The sequence below is a fragment of the Pongo pygmaeus genome, chromosome 8 (genome assembly GCF_028885625.2).
Source record: "Pongo pygmaeus isolate AG05252 chromosome 8, NHGRI_mPonPyg2-v2.0_pri, whole genome shotgun sequence".
In the NCBI taxonomy this organism is placed as follows: domain Eukaryota; kingdom Metazoa; phylum Chordata; class Mammalia; order Primates; family Hominidae; genus Pongo; species Pongo pygmaeus.
The window spans coordinates 27,298,680-27,322,130 of NC_072381.2; positions in this window are offsets into that span (position 1 = coordinate 27,298,680).

Sequence of the window (23,451 nt, forward strand, 5' to 3'; positions counted from 1 at the left end):
ACAAACATTTTGCCACGGTTTATGCACTTACTTTATGGAAACCGCATAACAATCACATCTTTTATAGATGAGAAAACTGAGGCTTTGGATGCCTCTTGGGGAACCTTAGGCCATCAGCAGCCAGAGGAGCTCCTGAACTTAAGTGGTATCCGTTGCCTCCCTACCTTTTGGCGTCTTCTGGTGTCCAATGTGCTGCTGTCAGGACCCTTGCTGGCTCCCAAATTCAATTGGGCAGCCTCGAAAGCAGTGGAGTCCTGTGCTACAGCCACCTCCACCTCATGGATCTCAGAGCTGCAGGACAGCTTCAGCCACCACACCCTGAGCTCGCCCGGCTTGTGGCTGTCATTGGGGGACAGCATGTTCCAGGTGCCTCTGCTCCTGTATATCGCGTCCTGCGTCTTCGCTGCCTGTACACTGGTAGACGTCAGAGCCACGGGCTGGCTCTGCAGAACCCTTGTGCCAGCGCTGATTCGGGCTGGCTTTGGTGCACATGCGACAGTTCAGTGTGTACCCCATGGGGCACCCCTGCTCTTCTCGGGCAGATTGGGCCTTCGCTTGCCCCCAAGTCTGCAGAGCTGAATACCTTTCGCCTCCTCCTGGCAAAAGCATTGCTGGCATGGGCAGCCCTGGGCCATGGGGCGGCACTGCACTAGCAGCTCTCACCCTGTGTCATCCCCATACCATGAGCTGAATTGTCTGCTAAAAAAACCTTGCCAACCTCTCTGACTTATTTTAGAAGGGCCTGGAGGCAACAAGCCTGAGAGCTGTGACTGGGACAGAGAGAGCACAGATTCATCCTCCCTCCACAACTGCCCAACAACTGAAGACCACCAACTGAGGACCACCAATGGAAGAGCACCCACTGAGGGTATCAACTGAGGGTACTAACCAAAGGTAACCAATGAGGGCACCCACTGAAGGCCACCGAGTGAAGGCCAGTTATCATGCCAACCAGACCACATCCTGGTTCAGGGGAAACAATCAGGTCCAGAATCCCCTGCATGCATCCCCACAAACTTGGAACTCGAGAGCACAGGCACATGGCTCATAAGACCCGCCCTGCCAGCAGCCCCACCCTGCCTTTCATTCATTGCTGGCTGCTAGGACCTTTCAGGTTTCTCACCGTGAAGAAGTTCCTAGGGATCATCACCTTACAAAGAATGATGCTAAAATTACTGAAACAAAATCTACCTCACACAGAGTCTGAGATTCATAGAACCCCCTTTTCCCCCATAATCTCTGAAACATTGAGAAATTAGGAATAAGAGTGATTTCTGCAGGTGCCTTTGGAAAAAAACATTTCCATGAGCTAAGCCTACTCTATAATGCCAAGTCATATTTCGTATATACACATATATCCCCAATCCACATATGTTCCATTTACATTTTTGAAAATAACACACATGTTCAATCAAATTAACAAGACTAACAGAAGAAATTTTCTAAAATGTACACATGAAGTACATCACATTTTCCTAATGATCACTTTGATGGGGCAACTTAGAATCTGTGGTTTCATAACACCAAGAGGACTATGTAAGAGAAAACTACCAGATAATACACAATTTTCAATGTGATCCTCATTGCTACTTTTAACTAGAAATTACCCAGTGAATGCATTGTGAACCGCTTTGTGACTTTGGTGATCTATTTATTTTTTCTGATCATTGGTTTGATTGTCAAAGATACATGAGTATCACCAATCTTATAAACTCATTCTAAAAATTAGATGAAAAAAATAATCCTCCTTCTCCATACACTGAACACTTAAAAAATTATAGGTATTGTGTCCAGATCTTTAGACACTTACCTTATAGAAGCCTCATAGGAACCCTCTCTTTTAAGTTACAAGCATCTTGCCATGGTTTTTAGGCACTTACCTTATGGAAGCTTCATAACAATCACATCTTTTATAGATGAGAATACTGAGGCTTTGGATGTCTCTGGGGGAAACTGGGGCCAGCAACGGCCAGAGGATCTTCCAAACTTAAGCAGTATCCATTGTCTCCGTACCTTTGGGCATCTTCTGGTTGCCAGTGTACTGTGGTCAGGTCCCTCGCTGGCTCCCAAATTCAACTGGGCAGGCTCCAAAGCAGTGGAGTCCAGCGCTACTGCCACCTGCGCCTCATGGATCCCAGAGCTGCAGGACGGCTTCACCCACTGCACCCTGAGCTAGCCCCGCTTGCAGCTGGCATTGGGGGACAGCATGTTCAGGGTGCCTCTTGTCCTGTATATCACAGCATGTGCCTTTGCTGTCTGCACACTCATTGATGTGAGAGCTACAGGCTGGCTCTGTCGAACCCTTGTGCTGGCCCTGATTGGGGCTGCCTTTGGTGCACATGCGACAGTTTAGTGTGGTCCACGTGGGGCACTCCTGCTCTTCTCAGGCAGCTGGGCCTTCACTTGCCACCTATCACCTCTTCCTAGCAAAGGCATGGCTGCCACAGGCAGCCCTGAGCCATGGGGCAGCAATGCGCTTGTAGCTGACACCCCGCATCACCCCCATACCCTGAGCTGACATGTCTGCTAAGAAAACCCTGCCAATCTGTCTGGTTTATTTTAAAAGGGCCTGGATACAACAAGCCTGAGAGCTGTGACTCGGGAAGGAGGGAGCACAAACGGATTCATCCTCCTTCCACCACTGCCCAACAACTGAAGACCACCAACTGAGGACCACCAACTGAAGAGAAACAACTGAGGACCACCAACTGAAGAGCTCCAACTGAGGGTACCAACTGAAGAGAACCAAGTGAGGGTACCAACTGAAGGCAACCAATGAGGCACCCACTGAAGGCCACCAAGAGAAGGCCAGTTGCCCTGCCAACCAGACCGCATCCTGGTTCAGAGGAAACAATCAGGTTCAGAATCCCCTGCATGCATCCCCACAAACTTGGAATTTGAGAGCACAAGCACCTGGCTCACAAGGCCCCGCCCTTTCAGAGGCCCTGCCCCACCTTTCATTCATTGCTGCCTGCTAGAACCTTTCAAGTTTCTCACTGTGAAGAAGTTCCTAGGGATCATCACATTACAATGAATTATGCTAAAATTACTGAAACCAAATCTGTCTCACACAGTGTCTAGGATTCGTAGAATCGCCCTTCCCCCATAATCTCTGAAACATTAACAAACTAAAAGTAAGAGAGATTTCTGCAGATGCTTTCAGAAAAAAACATTGCCATGAGCTAAGCCTACTCCATAATGTCAAGTCATATTTCATATATGCATATATATATCCAAACCACATATATTCGATTTACATTTTTCAAAATAACACATATGTTCAATTGAACTAACAAGAGTAACACAAGAAATTTTCTAACATTTACACACTAAGTACATCACATTTTTCTAATGATTGCTTTAATAGAGCAACTTAGAACCTGTGGTTTCAAAATAGCAAGAGGATTATGTAAGAGAAAACCACCACATAACACAAAATTTTCAATGTGAAAATCATTGCTACTTTTAACTAGAAATTACCCAGTGAATGCATTGTGAATTGCTCTGTGACCTTGGTTATCTATTTATTCTTTCTGATCATTGGTTAGATTGTCTAAGAAATATGAGTATCACCAATTTTATAAAGTTGCTCTGAAAATTAGATGAGAAAAAATAATCCTCCTTCACCATATACTGAACACTTAAAAAATTTTAGGTATTGTGTCCAGATTTTTACACACTTACCTTAAAGAAGCCTCATAGGAACCCTCTCTTTTAAGTTACAAGCATTTTGCCATGGTTTTTACACACTTACCTTGTGGAAACCTCGAAACAATCACATCTTTTATAGATGAGAAAACTGAGGCTTTGGATGCCTCAGGGGGAACATTTGGCCAGCAACAATGAGAGGATCTTCTGAACTTAAACAGTATGTGTTTCCTCCCTACCTTTGGGCGTCTTCTGGTGGCCAACCTGCTGCTGTCAGGTCCCTCGCTGGATCCCAAATTCGACTGGGCAGGCTCCAAAGCAGTGGAGTCCGGTGCTACTGCCACCTCCACCTTTTGGATCCCAGAGGTGCAGAACGGCTTCACCCTCTGCACCCTGAGATAGCCCCACTTGTGGCTGGCATTGGGGGACAGCATGTTCAGGGCGCCTCTGCTCCAGTATATTGCAGTCTGCGCCTTCACCGTCTGCACACTCGTAGATGTCTGAGCCACAGCCTGTCTCTGGAGAACCCTTGTGCTGGCCCTAACTGGGGCAGGTTTTGGTGCACATGCAACAGTTCAGTGTGCTCCCCATGGGGCACCCTTGCTCTTCTTGGTCAGCGTGGGCCTTCACTTGCCCCTAAGTCTGCAGATCCAAAGACCTATCGCCTCTTCCTTCCAAAAGCATGGCTGGCATGTGCAGCCCTGGACCATGCGGTTGCATTGCACTAGCATCCCTCACCCCGTGTCACCCCTGTACCCTGAGCTCACTTGTCTGCTAAGAAAAACCTGCCAACCTGTCTGGCTTATTTTAGAAGGACCTGGATGCAACAAGCCTGAGAGCTGTGACTGGGGGAGGAGAAAGCACAGTTTCATCCTCTTTCCACCACTGCCCTACAACTGAAGACCACCAACTGAGGACCACTAACTGAAGAGAAACAACTGAGGGTACCAACTGAGGGCATTAAATGAAGGCAACCAATGAGGGCACCCACTGAAGGCCACCAAGTGAAGGCCAGTTGTCCTGCCACCCAGACCGCATCCTGGTTCAGAGGAAACAATCAGGTTCAGAATCCCCTGCATGCATCCCCACAAACATGGAACTTGAGAGCACAGGCACATGGTTCACAAGGCCCTGCCCTGAAGGGGCCCCACCCAACCTTTCATTCATTGCTGGCTGCTAGGAACTTTCAGGTTTCCCACTGAGAAGAAGTTCCTAGGGATCATCACCTTACAATGAATGATGCTAAAATTACTGAAACCAAATCTGTCTCACGCAGTGTCAGTGATTCATAGAATCCCTTTTCCCCCATAATCTCTAAAACATTAACAAACTAAAAATAAGAGAGATTTCTGCAGGTGCTTTCAGAAAAAACCATTGCCATGAGATAGGCCTACTCTATAATGACAAGTCATATTTCACATATGCATATATATATCCAATCCACGTATATCCGATTTACATTTTTGAGAATAACACATATGTTCAATCAAATTAACAAGAGTAACACAAAAAATTTTCTAACATTTACACACTAAGTACATCACATTTTTCTGATGATCACTTTGACAGAGCAACTTAGAATATATGGTTTCAAAACACCAAGAGAATTACGTAAGAGAAAACCACAACATAATACAACATTTTCAATGTGAAAATCATTGCTACCTTTAACTAGAAATTACCCAGTGAATGCATTGTGAATTGCTGTGTGACCTTGATTATCTATTTATTCTTTCTGAACATTGGTTGGATTGTCTAAGAAATATGAGTATCATCAATTTTATAAAGTTGCTCTGAAAATTAGATGAGAAAAAATAATCCTCCTTCCCCATATACTGAACATTTAAAAAATTATAGGTATTGCATCCAGATTTTTATACACTTACCATATAGAAGCCTCATAGAAATGTTCTCTTTCAAATTACAAGCATTTTGCCATGGTTTTTACACACTTACCTTATGGAAACCTCAAAACAATCACATCTTTTATAGATGAGATAACTGAGTCTTTGGATGCCTTTGGGGGAAACTTGGGCCAGCAACGGACAGAGGAGGTCCTGAATTTAAGCAGTATCTGTCACCTCCCTACCTTTGGGCATCTTCTGGTGGCCAGTGTGCTGCTGTCAGGTCCCTCGTTGGCTCGCAAATTCGATGGGCAGGCTCCATAGCAGTGGAGTCTGGCGCTACTGCCATCACCACCTCGTGGATCTCAGAGCTTCAGGACGGCTTCATCCACAGCACCCTGAGCTGGCCCCGCTTGCAGCTGGCATTGGGGGACAGTGTGTTCAGGGCGTCTCTGCTCCTGTATATCGCAGCCTGTGCCTTCACTGTCTGCACACTTGTAGACGTCAGAGCCACAGGTTGGCTCTGCAGAACACTTGTGCCAGCCCTGACTGGGGCTGGTTTTGGTGCGCATGCTACAGGTCTGTGTGGTCCCCGTGGGGCAACCCTGCTCTTCACCGGCAGTTGGGCCTTCACTTGCCCCCAAGTCTGCAGACCTCAACACCTATCGCCTCTTCCTTCCAAAAGCATGGCTGGCACGGGCAGCCCTGGGCCATGGGGCGGCACTGAACTAGCAGCCCACACCCCGCATAACCCCCATACCCTGAACTGACTTGTCTACTAAGAAAAACCTGCCAACCTGTCTGGTTTATTTTAGAAGGGCCTGGAGGCAACAAGCCTGAGAGCTGTGACTGGGGGAGGAGAGAGCACAAACGGATTCATCCTCCTTCCACCACTGCCCAACAACTGAAGACCACCAACTGAAGAGAAACAATTGAGGGCACCAACCGAGGGCACTAACCGAAGGCAACCAATGAGGGCACCCACTGAAGGCCACCAAGTGAAGGTCAGTTGCCCTGCCAACCAGACCACATCCTGGTCCAGAGGAAACAATCAGGTCCAGAATCCCCTGCATGCATCCCCACAAACTTGGAACTTGAGAGCACAGGCACAGGGCTCACAAGGCCCCACCCTTTCAGCGGCCCCCCCCCCCCACCTTTCATTCATTGCTGGCTGCTAGGACCTTACAGGTTTCTCACTGTGAAGAAGTTCCGAGGGATCATTGCCTTACAATGAATGACGCTAAAATTACTGAAACCAAATCTACCTCACGCAGTGTCTGACATTCATAGAACCCTCTTTCCCCCATAATCTCTGAAACATTAACAAACTAGAAATAAAAGTGATTTCTGCAGGTGCTTTCAGAGAAAAGCATTGCCATGAGCTAAGCCTACTCTATAATGTCGTTATATTTTATATATATGCATATAAATCCAATCAATATATATTCCATTTACATTTTTGAAAATAACACACATATTCAATCAAATTAACAAGACTAAGAGAAGAAATTTTCTAAAATTTACACATGAAGTACATCACATAATCCTCCTCCTCCACATGTTGAACATTTACAAAGTGGTAGACATTGTGTCCAGTCTTTTACACACTTACCTTATAGAAGCCTCCTAGCAACCCTGTCTTTTAAATTACAAGGAGTTTGCCGTGGTTCCTACACACTTACCTTATCGAAGCCTTATAACAATCACATCTTCTATAGATGAGCAAACTGGGGCTCAGACAAGTTAAAAACACATTCACCATCACATCATAAAGAGTGATAGAAATGGGATTCAAATCCAGTTTTCTCTGATGCCAAAAATGGTGCAAATCAAGGAGGACCAAGTTATACCCAAAACATGGAGGGATCAGAACATGTGGATTCTCTTTTCTGTCCCCTCCTGTGTGAATTTCAATGGCTTGCACTGCCTCAGAACAATCCTAAACTCCCTCCCAGGTTGCCTTGCAGTGGTTCCCTTTTCCTTGAAGATGATGAGGAATCTGCATATTTAGACCACAAGCATCACCTTTTAACAGGTGTGTTGATCAATAAATGAAATTTGCTAAGCCCAGTGTTAGTAAGGGTGAATTGTCCAGCTTCTCTGCAATAAATAAAGGGGCTATTCCATGTAAAAAATCATAATATCCACTGAATTTGTGCAGAAAGCTTTGGAACTATGCTGCAGGAGCGTCTTACAGTTGTGCAGGAAAACCAGCCAAAATATACAAAGCAGGAACACCTTCAAAGGCCAGGTGGTGGTTCTTGCCTGTCATCCCAACAAAGTGGGAGGCCAACGTGGGTGAATCACTTGAGACCAGGGATTTGAGACCAGCCTGGGGAACACAGTGAGACCCTGTCTCTACAAGAAATCATTTTTATTATTAGAATCAAGAAGAGTACCTCTAACCCTCAGCCATTACTTTAGGAGAGAGACTTCTGCTCTAGCACTCAAGATATGAAATTGGGAGTCCCAGTGTGGCTACTTAAGCTTAAATACAAGAGCTGTCAGACATTTCCTCTACCGTAATGAAATCTGTAGCATCCATTTTGTATTTTGAAAACTGAGTTTTGACCAGCCTAAGAAAAGAAGAAGAGGGCCCAGAAGTGAGCATTTGGGCAGAGCAATGAAAAGTAACCGGCTGGACGCAACAGGGAAAGAAGAAGGGGTGGGGAGTGGAATCAGAGCAAGTCCTCCTGCTTGGGGCCTGGGCCTAGGAAAGCGAACTAGGGGCAGGAGGGAGGAGCCCTAGGCTGTGGATGCCTCTGGGGGAACCATGGGTGAGCAACTGCCAAAGGAGCTCCTAAGGCCAAGCGGTATCTGCAGTCTCCCTACCTTTTGGCGTCTTCGGGTCGCGAATGTGCTGCTAGTCAAGGCTCCTGAATCAGACTGGGCAGGCTCCAAATCAGTGGAGTCTGGCGCTTTTCCCACCGCCACCTCATGGATCTCAGAGCTGGAGGATGGCTCCAAACACCGCACCCTGAGCTGGCCCCGCTTGGGGCTGGCATTAAGGGACAGCTTGTTCCGGGTGCCTCTGCTCCTCTGTGCTGGGGCCTGCGCCTTTCCTGGCTGCCCACTTATAGATGTCAGAGCCGCAAGACGGCTCCGCAGAAGCCCTGTGGGGGCCCTGCCTGGGGCTGGCTTTGGTGCACACGCGACAAGTCAGTGTGGTCCCCATGGGGCACCTCTGCTGTTCTCGGAAAGCTTGGGCCTTCGCTTGCCCCCACGCCTGCAGAGCTGAGCACCTGCCACCTCTCCCCAGGAAAGGCAACCAAATGCCACCAACTGAAGGCACCCACTGAAGGCACTAACTGAAGGCCGGTTGCCCTGCCAACCAGATCGCGTCCTGCTTAGGAGGAACCAATCAGGCCTTGAGTTCCCCTCACGCGCAGCCCTTCCATTTGTGATGTGGGAGTCCAGGCACTGGCTCACAAGGCCCTGCCCCACAGCGGCCCCGCCCCACCTTTCATTTATTAGTAGCTGGTAGCAACTTTCAGGTTTCCTCACTGTGAAGTATGAATATGAATTATGCGGAAAATACTGTACACTAATGTGCCTCATGCAGTAACTGACATTCAAACACTCCCTTTGCCCCGTCGCGACTGATTTTTTTGGAAACTAGAAAAAATACAAATTTCGGCAGGTATTTTCAGAAGAAAGCATTGCCATGAGCTAAGATTACTCTATGATGTCAAGTCTTATTTCATATATCAATACATATTCATATTCACAATCCAAAACGCACATATTCAATCAAATTAACAAGACTACAGTGGAAATTTTCTAAAATTTGTACACTGAGTACATCACATTTTTCTAATGAACACTTTGATAGAGCAACTTAGACTCTATGGTTTCCACAAATGAAGAGGCTCATGGAAGAGAAAACCACCACATAATACAAGATTTTCAATGTGATCATCATTGCTACTTTTAAGTAGCAATTACCCAGTAAATATATTGTGAACTGCTTTGTGAGTATGGTGATTTATTTAAACTTGTTAGTCCTTTGATTATCTTAAAAATATGAATAATGCCAATTGTATAAATTTGTCCTAAAAATAAAAGGAGAGAAAAATAATCCTCCTTCTTCATATATTGTACAATTACAAAATTAAAGGCATTGTGTTCAGATTTTTACACACTTACCTTATTGAAGCCTCATAACAACCCCGTCTTTTAAATTCCAGGCATTATTCCCAGATTTTTACACACTAAGCTAATACAAGCCTCATAAGAGTCCCTTCTTTTAGAGATGAGCAAACTGAGGCTCAGAAGATTTAAAAACTCATTCACCATCACTTCGTAGTGAGTGTTGGAACTGGGATTCAAATCCAAATCCAATTCTCTCTGACCCCAAAGGTGGTGCACCTTCATGAAGATCCAATTATATCCTCCACATGGAGGGATCAAAACATGTGGATTCCCTTTTTCTGCCCTCTTATGGGTGAATTTCAATGGCTTTCACGGCCTCAGAACAATCCTAAACTCCCTCCCTGGTTGCCTGCAATGGACATCACTTCCTCTTTTTCATGATTAGGAATCTGCATCTTTGGACCACAAGCATCTATAAACAGTTGTTTTGATCAAGAAACAAAATTTTCTAGGCCTTAGGTTACTAACTGTGAATTGTCTAGCTTCTCTGCAATAAACAAAAGGGCTCTTCCATGTAAAAATATCAGAGGATCCACTGCATTTGTGCAGAAAGGCTTGGAACCACACTGCAGGAGCATCTTACTGACAGCTATGTAGGAAGATTAGCCCAAAACACACAAAGCTAGAGCACCTCCAAAGGCCAGGTGTGGTGGTTCTTGCTTATCATGCCAGCAAAGTGGGAGGCCAAGGTGGGTGGATCAGTTGAGGCCAGGAGTTTGAGACCAGCCTGGGCAACACAGTGAGATCCTGTCTCTACAAAAAATCATTTTTTATTATTAGAATCAAGAAGAATACCTCTGACCCTCTGACTTTGCTTTAGGAGAGAGGGCTCTGGTCTAGAACTCACGATTTGAAATTGTGAGTCCCAATGTGGCTACTTAAGTTTAAATACAAGAGCTGTCAGACATTTCCTCTACAGCAATGAAATCTGTAGCATACATTTTGTATCCTAAAAATGTTGTTTTCAGACAGTCTAGGGGAAGAAGGAAAGTGCCCAGAACTGGGCATTGGGGAAGGTAGGAGGAAAGAAACTGGCTGGACACAGCAGGGAAAAAAGAAGGGGTAGGGAGGTGAGGCAGAGCCAGTCCTCCTTCTTGAGGACTGGGCTTAGGATAGCAAACTAGGGGCAGGAGGCAGGAGCCCCAGGCTTTGAATGCCTCTGGGGGAACTTTGGGTCAGCAGCAGACAGAGGAGCTCCTAAAGTTAAGTGGTATCTGAAGCCTCCCTACCTTTGGGTGTCTTTGTTCTGTTTAAAGTGTCTTTGCCTTTGAGACTCCCCCATCCCCCACTTGGAGTCACTTCTCTGCTCACCACCATACTTTTTCATTGGTTCCATCTTAAAGTCTGTCTTGTTTACTTTCTTAAGTGTTTTCCCCAAACAGGGTGGATAGGTGATATATTCTCTGAATCTTTGCATAACTGTTAATACAGTTTTTATTTAACTCCAACAGATGATTGATATTCATTTGCATGTAACATATCATCGTGCCACTTTATCTTCTGCCTGAGCCATATTCTCCAGGCTAGCTTTTATCAGTAGTAAGCAGATATTTTAATCTCCAACTATCTACTGTGTGGTCTCTTATTCTGAATTTAGATTGAAGAGAAAAAGGACATGGTTGCCTTTATTATGCAGCAATAAATAATAAATAGAAAAATTTGCAATGTTTATAATTGCTCAAATTGAAATATCATATGTATGTATATAAATAAGTGTGAAAGATATTGAGTATATTAGTATTATATCAAATGTTAAATATTGATTGATTCTACTACTAGACATTGAGCTCCTGGAGGCCAGGGACCACATTTTAATCATTTCTGTGTCTCTAACGTATTTGCTAGAAGACAAAATGTATTTCTCTTCCTACCCTTCCTCTCCCCCAACTCCTCCAATCTAAAATTGAGCCTGTTTTCAGTACAACAGTACAACAAGATTCCAGATGGAAGTCAAGGCGTATAGTGATTTTATTAACCCTGGTAGCAAAAATATTGTTTCAATAAAGATAAAAATTTTACATTCCATCTGTGATTTTCTTAATTTAAAAATATATTGGTACTACAGTCACATAGTTCAAAATCGAAATGATATAAGATGATATTCATTAAGCCATCTTGCTCCCACCCTTGTCTCCATCAGTTTTGTACCTGCTTTTCCCTGAGAGTTAATTCATTCAACAAATATTTATTGAGTATTTAGGTGCTTAGTGTGTGCCAGACACTGTTCTAAGTGCTAAGGGCACAGTGATGAAAAAAAAAAAAAAAAACAAGAAAAATAATTGTGCCCGCATGATTCTTACTTCTGGTAGGAGAGACAAATTAACAAAACAAATAAGTTATAGCGAGTATTAGGAGATAAGTGCTACAGAGGGAAAGAAAACAAGTGTGCACCTCCATGCCTGGCTAATTTTTTTTTATTTTTTGTATGCTGCCCAACCTAGCCTCAAACTCCTGTGATCCAGCGATCCTCCCCGCTTTGCCTCCAAAGTACTGAGATTACAGGCGTGAGCCATGTGCCCAGCCAAGATTTTTTTTTTTTTTCCTTTTGAGACAAGGTCTGGCTCAGTCGCCCAGACTGGAGTGCAGCAGCTCACTGCAACCTCTGCCTCCGAGGCTCAAGGGATCCTCCCACTTCAGCCTCCTGAGTAGCTGGGACTACAGGTGCATGCCACCACACCTGGCTTAGTTTTGAATTTTTTTTGTAGAAACAGGGTTTTGCCACATTACCCAGGCTGGTCTCAAATCCTGGGCTCAAGAGATCCAGCCACCTTGGCCTGCTAACGTGCTGGGATTACAGGTGAGAGCCACCACACTGGCCCAAGATTTTTTTTAATTGGTTAATAAAAAAGAAGGTTTGGTATTGCCTAAAATAACTAAAGAAAGAGGTATTTTATACACTGTTTAGTCAAACTGAGTATTTTCTGTCTTCCTTTCAAATCAATGTGATTTTTTAACGGGTTTTTCTCATTATTTGTCTTGTGAGAGAATTCCCTCCTATTTGAAGAAAAGATATAGTTGGAGGAGACAAGTAGTTAATTTTGTCTTTTGTTTTATTCACTGTTAGTAACATGAATGACTCAGATTCTGAAGGAAGAAAAAGAATGACAAGTACGTAATCCTTTTGATTTTCTCAACTTTAAGGATTATCACATAAAAGCAATGGTTTTTGAAAACCAAAAGTGACGACTTATGGCTTTGAGGCTGAGCTGCTTTGTTTTTAACTAGGATTTTCCTTTCTTCTTTCCTTCCTTCCTTCCTTCCTTCCCTCCCTTCCTCCCTTCTTTCTCTCTTTCTTTCTCTTTCTTTTCTTTCTTTCCTTCCTTCCTTCCTTCTTTCTTTCTTTCTTTCTCCTTCCTTCCTTCTTTCCTTCCTTCCTTCCTTCTTTCCTTCCTTCCTTCCTTCCTTCTTTCTTTCTTTCTCTCTCTCTCTCTCTCTCTCTTTCTTTTTTGAGATAGAGTCTCAGTCTGTCACCCAGCCTGGAGTGCAGTGGCATGATCTCGGCCCACTGCAAGCTCTGCCTCCCAGGTTCACACCATTCTCCTGCTTCAGCCTACGGAGTAGCTGTGACTACAGGTGCCCGCCACCACGCCTGGCCTTAACTAGGATTTTCTAGGTGATTATATTTTAGTTGAGTTAAAGTTTCTAATTTTAGCCAATGGCTTTTAGCGTGGAGTATGATCACTCTGCTTTCAGTAAGTTTGCATAGTAATGTTAAAATACTATTATCTTAAAAGATGGTGGAGCGAGAAGGAAGGTGGTGTGGCATATGGTGGAAAGAACATGGGTTTTGGAATCTGGCAGAAAAATCTCACCTCTGCCAGTTTTTAGCTGTATGATCTGAAAGTTATTTAACTCTCTGAATCTTCAAGTGCTTAGCTGTAGTAAAATGGGAATGTTTTGCAAGAATCTTATTTATTTATACATTTGTTTGAGACAGAGTTTCACCCTTGTCACCCAGCCTGGAGTGCAATGGTGGGATGTTGGCTTACTGCAAACTTCACCTCCTGGGTTCAATCAATTCTCCTGCCTCAGCTTCCTGAGTAGATGGGATTACAGGCGACTGCCACCAAGCCTATCTAATTTTTGTATTATTATTAGAGATGGGGTTTCACCATGTTGGCAAGGCTGGTCTCAAACTCCTGACCTCAGGTGATCTGCCTGCCTTGGCCTCCCAAAGTGCTGGGATTACAGACATGAGCCACTACACCCAGCCTTGCAAGGATCTTATAATGTGAGCAATATATGTATAAAGCATCTTGTTATAGCCTGGGCCATGATACTCATACAGTAAATTAGAGCTGTAGAAGTCAATCACTGGGCTGTAATAGTCATACAGTAAATTAAAGCTGTAAAAATCAATCACTTCTATGTATTGATTTTCTTTTCCTTTTTTTTTTTTTTTTTTGAGCCAGAGTTTCACTCTGTCTTCCAGGCTGGAGTGCAGTGGTGCAATCACTGCTCACTACAGCCTCCACCTACCAGGCCCAAGTGATCCTCCCATCTCAGCCTCTTGAGTAGCTGGGACTAGAGGCATGTGCCACTATGCCTGGCTAATGTTTTTGTACTTTTAGTAGAGATGACGTCTCACTATGGTGCCCAGGCTGGCCTCGAATTCCTAAGCTCAAGCCATTCTTCTACTTCCATCTCCAAAATGTTGGAATTGCAAGTGTGAGCCACCATACCTGGCTTTAATTTTCAGTTTACTGTGTTGACTTCACACTTGGCTTGGAGAAGGGAGAAAGCAGGGCTGGGCCTGGTGGCTCATGCCTATAATCCCAGCAATTTGGAGCCTGAGGCGGGAGGATTGCTTGAGTGCAGGGGTTCAGGACTAGCCTGGGCAACATAGGGGGATGCCCCTCTCTATGAAAAATTTAAAAATTAGTTGGGAGTCATGTCACGTGCCTGTAGTTCCAGCTACTTGGGAGGCTGAGGTGGGAAGATCACTTAGGCCTGGGAGGTCGAGGCTGCAGTGAGCCATGATTGTGCCAGTGCACTCCAGTGTGGGTGACAGAACGAGACCCTGTCTCCAAACAAAGAAACAAACAAACAAAAAACAACAAAAAAGGAAGGTAATTCTTTTTGCAGTTCAGGTTCTAGCAAGATGAAAGAAGTTAAGGCAGAAGGATCTGAGCCTTTGAGTGCTTCCGCCTTAGGACTTGTATAGAGAGCATATGTGTGTATCAGGGTGGCTGGTTCCTGTCCATGAAAGAATGATGACACCAACATTCCATGTTAGGTTATGGAATGAAATTGCTTCTTGAACTTGGGACATTATTGTAGACATAAAAGCAAGTTTAGTTCTTACAGTGAAGTGGGTGAGCTCTTTGGGGTTCATTTCATTGCCACCCATTTATGCCCGTTTGGGCAATCATACAGAACTTGCAGGCCAGCTCAGAATGTGCGCAGTCCCGGCAGTTGAGAGGAAGAAGTCTAAAATATTTTTAAATGCCGTGTGGTGGCCATCCTTAGTATTTGGATTACCTGGTTCGGATAGACTGGATGAAAGGCAAAATGAAAGAAATGAAGTGGGTTCATGGCTGCAGCTTTGCTTCTGTGATTTTAGAGAAATAGTAAATGCTAAACTGTGTGCTCTCAAAGAAGGGAAGAAATCAATTTCCATGAAGAACAATGGTATAATAAGAGTTTATAATGATAGTTCTTTTATTTTTTAAATGTACACTTCCATATATTCTTATATATTTAATTGATCTGTAAATGGAAATATATAAAATATTGGTTGCACATGTTTATGTAACAATGTATAGCAGGGATGTGGAGTTGAAGAATTACACAGACATGAAGAAATAAACATCTAAGCAGGAGACAGCTGAGTAAAGTCTGATCCTTGTTTCCCTCACGGAATCTTTTTATTTCCGTGTAGCTCCTTTCTCTGGAGCAACAGCTGTGCATGGGTCCAGAGTTAGACCAGCTATGCTTGAGTTCTGGTTGACCGAACATTTCCTAGATGACAGTAAGCCTGTCACTTGATGCCCCACTTCCTTCTTTCTCTCTGGTGTGTAATTTTTAACAGCTTTATTGACATACAATTTACTTACCATAAAGTTCATTCAAGAATAGATTTTTTTTTTTTGCTAAACTTAAGAAATTGTGCAATCACAGCAGTCCAATTTTAAAACATTTTTATTCACTTAACCAGTCCTAACTTTTGTGCCCTCATTAATACTATAGAGTGCATATATATAATGGGTTGTTGCACAGACTCAATAAGATAGTGGTTGGCTGGCTCGCGCCTGTAATCCCAGCACTTTGGGAGGCCGAGGCAAGTGGATCACCAGGTCAGGAGTTTGAGACAAGCCTGACCAATGTGGTGAAACCCTGTCTCTACTAAAAATAGAAAAATTAGCTGGGCGTGGTGGCACGTGCCTGTAATCCCAGCTACTCAGGAGGTTGAGGCAGGAGAATCGCTTGAACCCGGGAGGTGGAGGTTGCAGTGAGCTGAGACTGTGCCACTGCACTCCAGCCTGGGCAACAGAGTGAGACTCCATCTCAAAAAAATAAAAAAATAAAAAAAGATAGTGGTTGGCACATAATAAGTACTCTATAAATACCAGCTATTGTATTATTATGGAGTGCATTAAATATCCTTGTCATATTGCAAACACTGGGATGAATGTAATGTTTTTTAGAAACCAGAAGATTAAAATATATATATATATTTATATACATACAACATACATATATATAACATATTTATATTTATTTACATAAAACTATATATATGTTTTGCATAGTTCCAAAACATGTTTTAAAAACTCAGGAGTAGATTGGGGAAGATTTGCTATTAAAAATTTTTAGAAATGCTCTAGTTGCAAGCAATGGGAACATCAAAGATGAGAGTTTTACAGGTCTTAGAAATATTTTTTAAATGCTCAATATTTATTATTCTTACACCTCCAAATAACTCTAAGGAAGATCATAAACCACCAGCAGGCATTGGTCATTTCTTTTTCATGCTACACAGTGGCCATCCCAGAATAGTTAAAACTACGTTTAAGAAATGCATCATGGCTGGTCGTCGTGGCTCACACCTGTAATCCCAGCACTTTGGGAGGCTGAGGTGGGCGGATCAACTGAGGTCAGGAGTTTGAGACCAGCCTGGCCAACATGGTGAAACCCCGTCTCTACTAAAAATAAAAAAATTAGCTGGGCTTGGTGGCGGGCGTCTGTAATCTTGGCTACTCGGGAGGCTGAGGCAGGAGAATTACTTGAACCCGGGAGGTGGAGGTTTCAGTAAGCCGAGATCACGTCATTGCACTCCAGCCTGGGCCACAAGAGTGAAACTCCATCTCAAAAAAAAAAAAAAAAAAGAAGAAGAAGAAGTAATGCATTTGATTTGCTATGATACTACTCAGGACAGGCATTGTTAATTTTATATTTCAAGAAGATGAAGTTTTGTGTGGTGTTTAGCTCTGTAACTATAAAGATTGATAGGGAAGTAGTCATTTCTATCGTTTCCTTTTCTTTTTTTTTTTTTTTTTTTTTTGAGATGGAGTCTCTCCCTGTTGCCCAGGTTGGAGTGCAATGGTGGGATCTTGGCTCACTGCAACCTCCATCTGGTGGGTTCAAATGATTCTCCTGCCTCAGCCTCCCAAGTAGCTGGGATTACAGGCACCCACCACATGCCCAGCTATTTTTTGTATTTTTACTAGAGATGGGGTTTCTCCATGTTGGCCAGGCTGGTCTGGAACTCCTGATCTCGTGATCTGCCCGCCTTGGCCTCCCAAAGTGCTGGGATTACAGGCGTGAGCCACTGTGCCCGGCCTACATTTCTATAGTTTCTTTGGAAAGAATAAGATCATCAGGCTCCTATGAGAAAACAGCTGATGTTCCAGAATGAAATATTTCCATGTATTTAAGTACGTTACCCTAGATAGCTCTAGCATTGTGTGATTGGGTTCATATTGCAAAGGAGATTTTTTTAAGCCCTGAAATATCTGTATCTGCAATAAAATTAAGTTGGCTGTAATTCTTTTCCCAGCACTAAATTGAATTATTTAGCAAACACATACCAAGTCCCTATTATGTGTATCTTTGCATAGTCAAACTGTTAAAGCTAAAGCCACAAAGATGGATTTGATTCCCACCATTAAAAAGCCTGTGATCAGGCCAGGTGCAGTGGCTCATGCCTGTAATCCCAGCACTTTGGGAGGCCAAGGTGAGAGGATCACCTGAGGTCAGGAGTTGGAGACCAGCCTTACCAACATGGAGAAACCCCACATCTACTGAAAATACAAAAATTAGCTGAGCATGGAGCACGCACCTGTAGTCCCAGCTACTTAGGAGGCTGAGGCAGAAGAATCACTTGAACCTGGAAGGCAGAGGCTGCAGTGAGCCAAGATTACGCCACTGCACTCTAGACTGGGTAAGAGAGACTTCGTCTCAAAAAAAAAAAGAGCCTATGATCAGCTGGGTAAGGTGGCTCATGCCTGTAATTTCAGCACTTTGGGAGGCTGAGGCAGGCGGATCACATGAGGCCAGGAGTTTGAGACCAGCCTGACCAACATGACGAAATTCCATCTCTACTAAAAATACAAAAAAATTAGCTGGGCATGGTGGCACACACCTGTAATCCCAGCTACTAGGGAGGCTGAGGCAGGAGAATAGCTTGAACCCAGGGGGTGGAGGTTCCACTGCTGAGGTCATGCCATTGCAATTCAATCTGACTGAGGGAGTGAGACTCTGTCTCAAAAAATTTTTTTTTAAATTAATAAAGCCTATGACCTAGTGCATCAGTGATTAACATATTATGTGGAACTTTGGTTGAACTTTGGTTTGGACATAATCTTCCTTAACCACTGCTTAAAATTTTATTGCCAAAAGACATACAAACAGAAAATTTCAAACTGGATAAAAATGTACAGAATTAGATAATGCCTCAAAGAATCTTATATACAGACCTAGAATGTGCTGATTTCCAAGTAGTTTATATTTTTATAATTTGATTCAAAGTACTTAGACTTACACCTACAATTCCTAATATATTTCAAAAGTATTTTATTGCCAAGTTTTTATATACTGTTTGTCAAATTTGCCACAGTTTTTAGCTGGATGACTCTGTTCTCCTTCTCTGCTAAGTTGAGTCCATCTGCAGTTTCCTTTGCATGTTTGTGACCCTTTTGTATGAAGACTGTTTATATATTCTTTTGTGTATACATTTTTATTTTAAAGGCGTTTTGTATGAATTTTTTTTTTTTTTTTTGAGACAGAGTCATGCACTGTTGCCCAGGCTGGAGTGCAGTGGTGTGATCTTGGCTCACTGCAACCTCTGCCTCCTGGGCTCAAGCAATTCTCCTGTCTCCTCCTGAAGAGCTGGGATTACAGGCACGTGCAACCATGCCCAGCTAATTTTTGTATTTTTGTATTTTTTTTTTTTTTTGAGATGGAGTCTTGCTCTGTTGCCCAGGCTGGAGTGCAGGGGCACGATCTCTGCTCGCTGCAACCTCTGCCTCCCGGGTTCACGCTATTCTCCTGCCTCAGCCTCCCGCGTAGCTGGGACTACAGGTGCCCGCCACCACACCTGGTTAATTTTTTTTTGTATTTTTAGCAGAGACGGGGTTTCACCGTGTTAGCCAGGATGGTCTCGATCTCCTGACCTCGTGATCCACCCACCTCGGCCTCCCAAAGTGCTGGGATTACAGGCGTGAGCCACCGTGCCTGGCCCTAATTTTTGTATTTTTAGTAGAGGCAGGGTTTCTCCATGTTGGCCAGGCTGTTCTTGAACTCTTGACCTCAGGTTATCCACCTGCCTCGGCCTCCCAAAGTGCTGGGATTACAGGCGTGAGCCACCGTGCCTGGCCCTAATTTTTGTATTTTTAGTAGAGGCAGGGTTTCTCCATGTTGGCCAGGCTGTTCTTGAACTCTTGACCTCAGGTTATCCACCTGCCTCGGCCTCCCAAAGTGCTGGGATTACAGGCCTGAGCCACCGCGCCCCAGGCCTCTTCATTCTTTATAATGTAACATTTTTAATGGCTGCATGATATTTATTTGAAAGTATATGTTTTACTTATTAAGTATCCAGTTGTTTCTAGTTTTACCTTAATTTAAATAACGCATTTTAATGTTTACATTTGTTTCCTTAGACTATGTTCCAGAAGAAGTAGAATTACTGGATCACAGGACACTTCATTTTTAGATTATGTATCATGGTGGCAGACCTTCAATACCAAGGTGAAATGGAATATGTGGTCCATTCAAGTAACGGGAACTTCAGCTGAGAGTCACGTAACTGGGGTCTGCAGTCCTCTCAGAATTTCCGTTGTACCGTTGAGGAGAGCATCTCCGATGCCCTCCCTGACCAGTTGATAAATTGTCTTGCAAAAGGCTCATCTCAAATGAAGACGTAGTTCCTGGAATTTTTAAAAATGTGTCCTTTTTATAAGACTTTTTAATAGGAAAAAAATACATGGTTATTGTCAAAAATACAAATTTATAAAGGTTTTTAATTGCACGAGACCTTTCCTGTTTGCTCTCAGGCAGCATCAGCATTAAGCAGTTCTACCGCGACAGACCTTAATTCCGTACCTTAAAAGCAGCAACTTTTTTTTTTTCTCCTCTTCACTTAGGCTGCAGGGCCTAATTCAGATGAATTAACTACTTCATTGGCTTTATAAAATGCTTACTGAACTGAAAATGATGAAAGAAAAAACAAATTAGTGATGAAACACTGAAAAGAAAAATAAAACATAACATTCATGAAAATGCTCACAAAAGGTTTTTTCTGCATCAAAAGTTAATAAATGCTGTACATTGTTTATAAATAATTAAAATGGACTGATTGTGATAATGTCTTCTCTTTTGACCCTTCCAGCAAACTTCTTAAAGGTTATCAAATATAGTGGTGATTTTGTATGGCCTGTGTTGACTTAATTTATAGTTGTTTTTTGTAATTTATTAATTTGCTGTTTCCAGATGTGCTCTCTCCCACCCGTTGTTTAAGCTGTTCACCCTAGGTATATGCTGAGGAACTGGATGGCAGAATCTGCAGTGCAGAAAGCAGAAAGGCATGATTTCTCAGAGGTAAGATGGTTGATTTTTCTCAGTTCATTTTTATTAATTAAAAATCTATTATATTTTGAAGACACTTGTTTGCAGACCTGCTAAATTATACCATTGCCAACACCAGCTTCCTGGATTTCTCCCTGCTTGGTCTCTCTTTGATTTATCCTTTGAATTATTTTCTCATATTTTCTATTTATGCTTTATAAAAATTTTTAAATATTTATTTTAAAACACACATATATACTTTATTTAACCCTTCAAGGTTCTGATTCTGCTGTTTATTGTTTGTGTTTTGGAATTGTGGATTTTAGTCTCTGTTTGAAATCTAGTGAAATGGAATTTAAGGGTATATGTCTCCAGACGGCAGTAGCATTTGCTCCTTTCAGGCATGGATCCATGGTACTACCAACCTGGGTCCACTTTAATCCTGACAGCAATGAAGACGAATAAACTAGAGCTACATGTATTAGCATGAATGACTCTCACAATTAAAATAAAAATTTTTAGACATGGGGTCTCACTCCATCACCCAGGGTGGAATACAGTGGCATGATCATAGCTCACTGCAGCCTCCACCTCCCAGGCTCAAGCGATCCTCCTGCCTTGGTCTCCCAAAGTGCTGGGATTGCAGGCAAAGCTACTGTGCCCAGCCAAATCTCACTTATAATGTTAAGCAAAACAAGCAAATGGCAAAGGAATTCACACAATGTGTTACTACTTGAATATAGTGTAAAAATAAGCAGAATCCTATCAGTATCATACAATATGGCTTCAACCATATTGAAGCTATTTTATTGGTGAAGTTGAATGGAGGATACACAGGTGTCCATGATGTTATTCTGTATATGTTTTCTGCCTCAAATATTTCATCATTAGCTGTTTAAAAATGCATTGCACGTTATGTATTTTTTACAACAGGAATGTCCCTGGCTCTCATGCTGCCACTCTCCTGTCTCATGCCCAGAGGGTACATTATTGATAGTCATGACCCTCTTTCTCTCTCAAACCAATCGTAGCCTCAGAACCATTCTCATCACAGCAGTCCTGACATCATCAGCCACTGATCACAGTTGGCGTGAGAGAGAAACCATTTTGCTCTTTCTAATTTGGAACTTGTATTAGCTTTTTATCTCAGTAGTTTAATTAGCCTGACAATTCCAGGTTTTCATTTCAGAAAATATAATATTTTTAAATATAATCTTTTTGTGATATGAAGGAGAAACAAAGAGAATGGAGACACCTCAGCATTTATCATGAGATAAATTTGTCTCCACAAGGGAAACTACACAGTGTTCAGTAAGCTGTTTTGTTGGCCTGTGTCTCCTTTCTTCCATATCTTTTATTCCCCCGCTTCTTTCCATCTCTTCCTCAAAATTATATTTGAGTATTGAGGCAGTGCCCCTGGGGCAGGGTGGGAAGAGGTGTTTTCTTAGGGTCAAGTAAACATTCTGGCCCTGGCCAGCTGAGAGAGAGAGAGCACAGGAACAAAGCTTCCCAACAGGGCACCACCAGGTTCTCTGTGTGCGGGGGTCCTTGGAGCAGTCCACACCAGCAGGAAGGCACGGCAGCTCCACTCACGTGCAAGGATCTGAGAGCCCCACCGTGACCGTGCGGGGCAGCCCTGCCTTAGAAGCTTCAGGCTCTGCAGAAAGCAGTGTCTCTTGTAACAACTCCATAGGCATAATTTCCAGATCCTCACAAGAGACCTGCCTCATAGTAGGAGTCACCGTGCTTAGGAAAGTCCAACGCATCCTATCAGGTATTTGCAGTTCTCCCAGTCCAGAAGTTACTTGTCCTTTGTAGTCAGTGCTGTATAGTGATAGAGTTGACCTACCACCTTATCAGGATACCAGGGCAACAGAACCAGAAAGGTAACTAAATGTCAACTTCTCATGCAGGAGAAGAACAACATTTTGTCAAACCTTTCTACATGCAGTCCTTTACACATGGAACTGGTATTTACCTTCTTTCCTCAAAATTTCTTGAGAATCCATTCAATGCAAGATGCTGTGGAGAAATGTAAAAATTAATTAGAGGAGCTCTTAAACTAGTAGGTAGGTGAGACCAATAGGTATACAGCCAACTTTAATAAAAAGAGGTGTATAGAAAGTAGCCAGGCAGAAGTGCTAAGATCGGCTCCAAAAGCCCTGTATTTCTCATGATGCAATCTTCATATTTAAAATACTAGTGACACAATAATATGTTCTACCTGATCTCTCACCTTTAATTTCTTAGTATAGATGATCATCCACCTTTTCTATCACAGCTAAGCATTTCCTTTGTCATACCCAAGAAATAGCAAAAGCACTGAAAATATGCATTTTGATCTCAGATTGATTGTGGAAAGAGGTGTGTTCTTCCGTGCCTCAGTTTATTTCCATGGGGCCAAATTCCCAGTAGGAAGCAGCATGAGCTGGAATTCATGGCCTTCATTTGGAAAGATTGCAAATCATTGACATCCTTTTATTTATGTAAATATTTTAGAAAATTACAATTGCCTAAATGCTGTAAAGGGATATTAAAATTAAAATATACATTTTCATTCACTTAGTTTAGTACAAAAAGAAAGTACTCTTAAAGATCTTTCTGTGGAATCCTAGAAACTCCAAGTAACAACTAGAGTTGAGTTTTTCCATAAAGCTTAAAATGTATAAACTTTTTTTGTTGTTGATGTTGTTGTTGTTTTCTGTGAGAAGGAGTCTAGCTCTGTCACCCAGGCTGGAGTGCAGTGGCACAATCTCGGCTCACTGAAACTTCTGCCTCCCAGGTTCAAGCGTTTCTCCTGCTT